At 46.5% G+C, this 6,689-nt stretch overlaps 1 long non-coding RNA gene across 1 annotated transcript; it reads right to left on the bottom strand.

Moving 5' to 3' along the window:
* Window positions 1–477: 477 nt before the first annotated feature.
* On the bottom strand, window positions 478–6,345 carry LOC123355277. The gene is made up of 3 exons (XR_006575044.1): window positions 6,195–6,345; window positions 3,364–3,639; window positions 478–571 (listed from the first exon to the last, which is right to left on the bottom strand). It is a non-coding gene; the product is annotated as an uncharacterized LOC123355277 (long non-coding RNA).
* Window positions 6,346–6,689: the final 344 nt, after the last annotated feature.

Genomic DNA, 6,689 nt, shown 5'->3' with positions numbered 1-6,689 from the left:
TGCTATTGGTTAGCACTGCTGTGTGATTGGCCATAATAGGCACATGCTGGAGTCCATCCCGATTCATCAAAGCATGTAAGCCTATGCTAACTTACGAAGTCATTAAGTCAGTGGGATTTTAAGTGCATGCACGATTCATTTTCCAGGATCATTTACGTGGACGAACCTTCACTCACCCAGATGTTTGTGACAAACAAGCTGGCAAGGATGGGACAATGGAAATTTGGTCTCTAATCCCCTAAAGCCTTCACAAATAATTTGTCCTTCTTTATCTCCCCAGCTCTGTGATGAATGCAGGGAAAGGAAATGAGAAGACACATAAAACCTTGTTTGCATTCCATGATTTTACTGCTAACAGGATGTACTAGTTAACAAAGGAACCTCAACAGATAGGAGTCCTTGAAGCGTTTTTTAATTAACACGCTCTCAAAGGGAGGAAGGCACAGAGAAGAATTATGCAACTAGCAGGTCAAAGGTCTCTCTTTTGCTGTCCAGAGAACTCACTGGTAGGTCTAGGCTTGTTATTATATGAGTCAACTGCCAGGTTCCACGTAAAACTGCATTGTAGGCCCTGCTTCAAAGGAACAGGTTTCAATTAAAATATAAGAGTTGTCAATGACAGTCTTTAATCAAGGGTTTAATGAATGGCTGACAGTTATGGCGTTTAATGCTATCAGTCTGTCATTAATTGTTTCAATGAAGCACCGCAGGACATATATTTATATTATAACCTTCTATTCAAAAGCTCCTGACGGAATTCTACAAGTTCCCATAGCTTCTCTTTAGTCCTGTTTAGTGTTAGCTCAACTCCGGGCCCATGGAGTGTATGAATACACCTGGAGCCAATATATCAAAGCTTATCGTGTCTACGTAGCCCTCCTAACGATATGGTTCTTTGTCCCCCTCTAGTGGTTAGAGGGTGTGTAGACATATATACGTCTACGACTGCCTAGGTGTCAACATCATGGTGAAATTACACAATTTTTGCAGATTGGTCACGGCAGAAATAGCAAATTTTGCAGATGTGTTCATACCATGCCACCCTTACATCTGTGTTGCTGCTGGCAGCAATGATGCCTTCAGAGATGGGCACCTATCCAGCAACTGCTGCTCTCCAGCCTCCCAACTCTGAAGGCAGTGCAGAAGTAAGGATGGTAATACTGTGACCCCCTTACAATAGACTTGCAAACCCCATTTGGTTCAGGACCCCCAGTTTAAGAAATGCTAGGGTAAAAGTACAAAAAAGATAAAATTTCACAGGGGAGACCAGATTTCATGGTCCGGGACATATTTTTCATGACCACACATTTAGTAGGGGCCTACTACTGCCACACCTTTAGTTCAAGTATTTGTAGAGCATGTTTTTAGATCTAGAAATCCTGGGTTCAAAACCCGCAGATGACCGATGCAGAAAATCAGACTAGATAATCATCAAGGTCCCTTTTAGTCTTAAAATCTATGAAAGCAATGATGTTGTTACAGCTATATGACTCTAATCAAACACTTTCTTGAGTGCTGCCTCAGATGAAGCCTGCCCTTGTGCAGCCCAAGGTATGTCTACACTGCACTGTAAACCTGAATCTGTGGGACCCAGGCTTGTGGAGTTGGAGTTTCCAAGCCCGCACTTGAGTGTCCACACTGCTTTGTACTCCTGGGCTTACACTTGCTGGAGTCAGGTCTCACAACTGGGTTAATGCATCCATACTGCACTGTGCAGACCTTCTAACTTGGGTCTCCGGCTTGAGCTGCATCCACACTGCAAAGTAACAGGGCTTGGACTGGCAGGACCGCTCTGGCAGTCACCTCCCCAAACTGACTGAGAGAGCCCAGCTGTAGGGAAGAAAGCCCAGTTCTCTAGCCGGCGCCCTTTCAAACCTGGCCTCCCCACAGAGAGGGACAACAATAACATCAATTCACATGGATTGCAGTTTTGGCTTTGTGGTAAGAATGTTTGTGCATTACGAACTAGCCTGAGACCCATCCAACTCAGTGCACTAATTGGCCATCGAAGGATCGTTACAGTACTTTGACTTGTCCGACATAGAAAAGAGAGGAGAAGGGGCCATGTATGCCCTTTTCAGAGGAGAATTTAGAGGGCTGGTGAAAGGTCTTGGCTTATTTGTCCACCGGCTGACAGCAGAAGAGACTCCCACCACAAAGACAACAATGCTCCCCACACACTCAGAGGAGGAGAGAAGCCAGAAAAGGAACTGGTGTTAACTGATTATAGAATCATTGAAATGGGCTTGGAGGGATCGCGAGAGGTCATCTAGTCTAGCCCCCTGCACTGAGTCAGGGCCAAGTAAACCTAGACCTTCCCTGACACAGGTTTGTCCAACCTGGTCTTTAAAACCTCCAATGATGGGGATTCCACAACCTTCCTGGGTTGTCCATTCTAGAGGTGAACTACCCTTCAGGTTAGAAAGTTTTTCCTAATCTTCCTTGCTGCAGATTAAGCTGATTACTTCTTGTCCTGCCTTCAGTGCAGATGGAGAACAATTGACCACTGTCCTCTTTATACAGCCCTTAACATATTTGAAGACCTATTGTGATAACTGGGCCTTCAGATTGACCCTAATTGTGAGCTCAACTGCAATAAATGAGGGTAAGTTCATAAGACACCACAATAACCTGTAATAACAAGTGTTGATGGGGAAAGGTATGTAAAGGAGACAGACTGAATTAGTCCAAACAAACAGGCTTCTGATATAACTCAAGGGCCGTGTTAAAATCATACCTGGTAAACAAGAAAAGTGGAACTGGCAATCGGTGAACCAAAATGGGGTGTCAGAAACTAGGCCTAATTGGTGGACAAAATAATGAGGGGATGAGCTGTTCCACCCACCACTACCTTTGTGGGTCCTTAAAGAAAGAGATTTTGGTAAGAAAATTGTCTACTGGAGCTCTTCACCATCATGGTTGCCACCTCCACCGTCTCCTGGACCCCTGGACCTTCTTTGTCCTAATCCTGAGATGTCCTGACCAGACGGGGCCAGGGAGAGGGACCCAGATGGTATCACCAGCTCCAGATGAATCCCAGACATCACCTGGGATGTGAGACTTTGTCAGCACCACTCCCACCTTGTGTGGTCTCCTTCACCCACGAAAGCTCATGCTGCAAAACGTCTGTTAGTCTATAAGGTGCCACAGGATTCTTTGCTGCTTTTACAGATCCAGACTAACACGGCTCCCCCTCTGATACTTCCCCACCTTATTTCTTCTCTATCCTAACCCTCTCCTTTTTCCTTCTGTCCAATAAGAGTCGGACTTAACTGGGCAACATTGTACATTTTGCAACACTGCTGTGAGCCTGTGACCGGAAAGAGGCAGCTCAAAGCAATGCTCTCAACAGCCTTAGCTTACCAGGTGTCAGTGTGGCTGATCAGACCCGGTGCTGTGCCTGAATTTTTCCAGCCGTGTGAGAGTCAACACCAGAAACTGCCTTTTCTATCTTCGCTGTTCTTTTCTCTTCCCTCCTATGTGTGTTCGTCTTGTTTTGTCTTCCGAAGAAACAGCCAGCTCTAGCCCATCTCAACTAATTTCTTCTCTTTTCCCCCAAAAGAACAGCTATGGCCATCTTCGATACCATCTAAGAGATTGTCAGACAAGGGAGTTTTTCCTTCTGAAAACTCTCTCTAGCTGAAGGGGAAAGGAAACAAGGGAAGTTGTTAAAATGGAAGGCTTATTGAATACTGTACATTTCAAATGCGTTAACTGGTTTTCCTTCTTTTTTTTTTTTCTATCTTTAATAAAAGGTTGAACATGTTTTATGGGGTGTTGGCTGCGGTACTAAGCAGGCTGAGGTCTTTGTATACCAAACCCTGACCCTTGTTTAACACTGTTTAATGCTGGACAGTGACTCGTCTCCATATAGCCCCTATATGCCATCTATGCGATTTAAATTAATACGCCCCCCACCCCCGGCTTCTTTTCTCAAGCCTAAACCTGCCAAGTCTTTTTAACCTTTCCTCACAGGTCAGGTTTTCTAAACCTTTTATCATTTTGGTTGCTGTCCTCTGGATTCTCCCCAGTTTGTCCACATTTTTTCTTGAAGTGTGGAGGCCCAGAACTGGACACAGTCCCCAAGCTGAGGCCTCACCTGTGCTGAGTAGAGCAGGACAATTATCTCCCATGTTTCACATATGACACTCCCATTAATACACCCCAGAATATTTGCCTGTTTTGCAAGTGCATCACATTGTTGACTTTCACTTGTGATCCACTATAATGCCTAGATCCTTTCCAGCATACTACTGCCTAGCTAGTTATTCCTCGTTCTGTAATCATCTTGTTGATTTCAGATCAGTTATTCAATTCGTCAAGGTCCTTTTGAATTCTAACCCTGCTCTGCAAAGTGCTTCCAACCCTTCCCAGCTTGGTGTCGTCCATACATTTTTAAAGCATATTCTCCACTCCATCATCCAAGTCATTAATGAAAATATTGAACAGTATCAGACCCAGGACAGATCCCTGCCGGACCCCACTAGATATGCCCTCCTAGTTTTACAGCGAACCATTGAGAACTACTCTTTGCCAGTTTTGCACCCACCTTATAATAATTTAATCTAGACCACATTTCTCTAGCTTACTTATGACACTGGGTTATGGGACGGCATCAAAAGCCTTATTAAAATCAAGATATAGCTCATCTACTGCTTCCCCCCATTCACTAGGGCAATAATGCTGTCAAAGAAGGAAATTGGGTTGGTTTGACAAACACATGTTGGTATAACCCTATTATCCTCTAGGTGCTTACAAACTGATTGTTTAATCATTTGGTCCAGCATTTTCCCAGATATTGAAGTTAGGCTGACTGGTCTATCATTTCCTGGAAATTATAGGGGGACGATGTCTCAGAAAAACAGGGATAGGAGTGAATTCAGAGGTATAACAGGCATAGGTGCCGACTCTGGAAAAAAATTAGTGGGTACTTAGCACCCTCAGGCAGTGAAGCTCCCCTCCTTACCTCCCAGCACCTCCTGCCTCCTGGTGGCCCCACAGATCAACTCCTCCCCCTGCCTCCTTGCACCTTCCGCCTGCCACGATGAGCTGTTCTGCAGCATGCAGGGGGTGCTGGGAGGGAAGGGGAGGAGTGGAGATGGGGGGCATTCAGGGGAGGGGGCGGAACTGGGTGAGAAGAGGCAGGGTGGGGGTAGGGACATGGGGGAAATGGTGGCGTGGGCCAGAGAAGGGGAGGGAAGAGGCGCGATGGGGGCTCGGGGAAGGGGTGGAGTGGAGTGGGGGCAGGGCCTGGGATGGAGAGGGGGTTGAGCACCCCTGGGAAAGGAGGAAGCAGGAGCCCATGATAACAGGGGTGTTCCAGTGGGGACACTGAGCAGAGAAACCTTGGCCAAGGTGAGAAGATGGAAATGGAGCCTGTAGATGTGCCCTGCCTAACGTCTCAGGCTAGTTGATCCCCATAAGAAGCCACCCAAAGGAAACCCAGGCAGCCAGCCCTCAACAGGAAATAAGCCTGGGGAAGGATGCAAAAAAACAAGGATCAGCGAATTCTGGGGAGGGAGAGCAACGAATGGAAAACCAGTGCGGATCACAGGATCAAAACAAGGGAACCAGAAGGGGACACCGGGGAGAGAATGCCGCACATCAGCCACAGCTCTGACAGGATGTCAAGGGAGCCAGTGGATGCCACTCAGTGAAAGGTCTTGACCTATTTGAATTGCAGGAAGGGTGGGCCAAAGCCTATCTGGGACAAAAGACACAAAGGAGGGCCACAGAACCCAGAAATCAAGTGAATATAGGGGACAACAAGCAAAAAAAAAACAGGGATGGGAGTGAGGATCAAGAGTATAAAATGGGGGAACCAGATGGGGACACAGATCCGGGAGTCCTGGACCATGCGCACTGCTCCAAGAGGATGTCATGGGAATCATTGGACACTCCGCAGAAAAACATCTTGTTTTGACAGCCTTGTAGGCTGGACCCTTCTCCCAGGACAGGGACCGCATGTGGAGGAAAAATGCAAACTTTCCCCATGCAGTTCCTCACAATCCTGACCTATTACAGGGCCCAGTCAGTTCGTGGCCTCTCTGCCGGGGACCACCTGTGATGGTGAGTTTTATGATGTGTACACCGCTCCCACTAGGAACAGGCCAGAGATCCACCAGCAATCAGGTTCAAATCTGGATTTTCAAGTTGAAATGGCAGCCTAAGCATGAGAAATTCGTGTATCCTACCTGTGCTCCATCCACTCCTCACTGCATCACTTTCCATTTCCCCCACTGATGGCATTTTTCTGATGTCCTTTTTCTTCCCAATTTTCTTCCTTCTGGCATGTCGAAATATAATTCCCCGCTTCGCCCCCAGCAAAGTGCCTCTACTTCTGCACAGACTGCATATAAAACAGAAAAATTAGGACTGGAGAGATCGGCTAATAAGTAGTTGCCATCCATCATAGGAAATTACAGCTTTCCTCTCTTCAAAGAGTAAATCCCCATCGGTCTGTCAACGCCAGAGAGGCATTGCATATCTCCCCTGCTGCCTGCGAAATGCCTAATTTCAGAGCGTTGTGGTTATAAGACCAGAAAGGACCATTCTGATCATCTAATCTGAGCTTCTGTATGTCACAGGCCACAGGACTTCCCTGAATTAACTCCTGCTTGAACCAGAGCCGATCTTTCAGAAAAACATCCAATCTGCCAATGATGGAGAATCCCCCACATGCTCTGGTA

The sequence above is a fragment of the Mauremys mutica genome, chromosome 23, assembly GCF_020497125.1.
Source record: "Mauremys mutica isolate MM-2020 ecotype Southern chromosome 23, ASM2049712v1, whole genome shotgun sequence".
NCBI lineage: Eukaryota > Metazoa > Chordata > Testudines > Geoemydidae > Mauremys > Mauremys mutica.
This window is presented reverse-complemented; position numbering and strand designations above follow the sequence as displayed.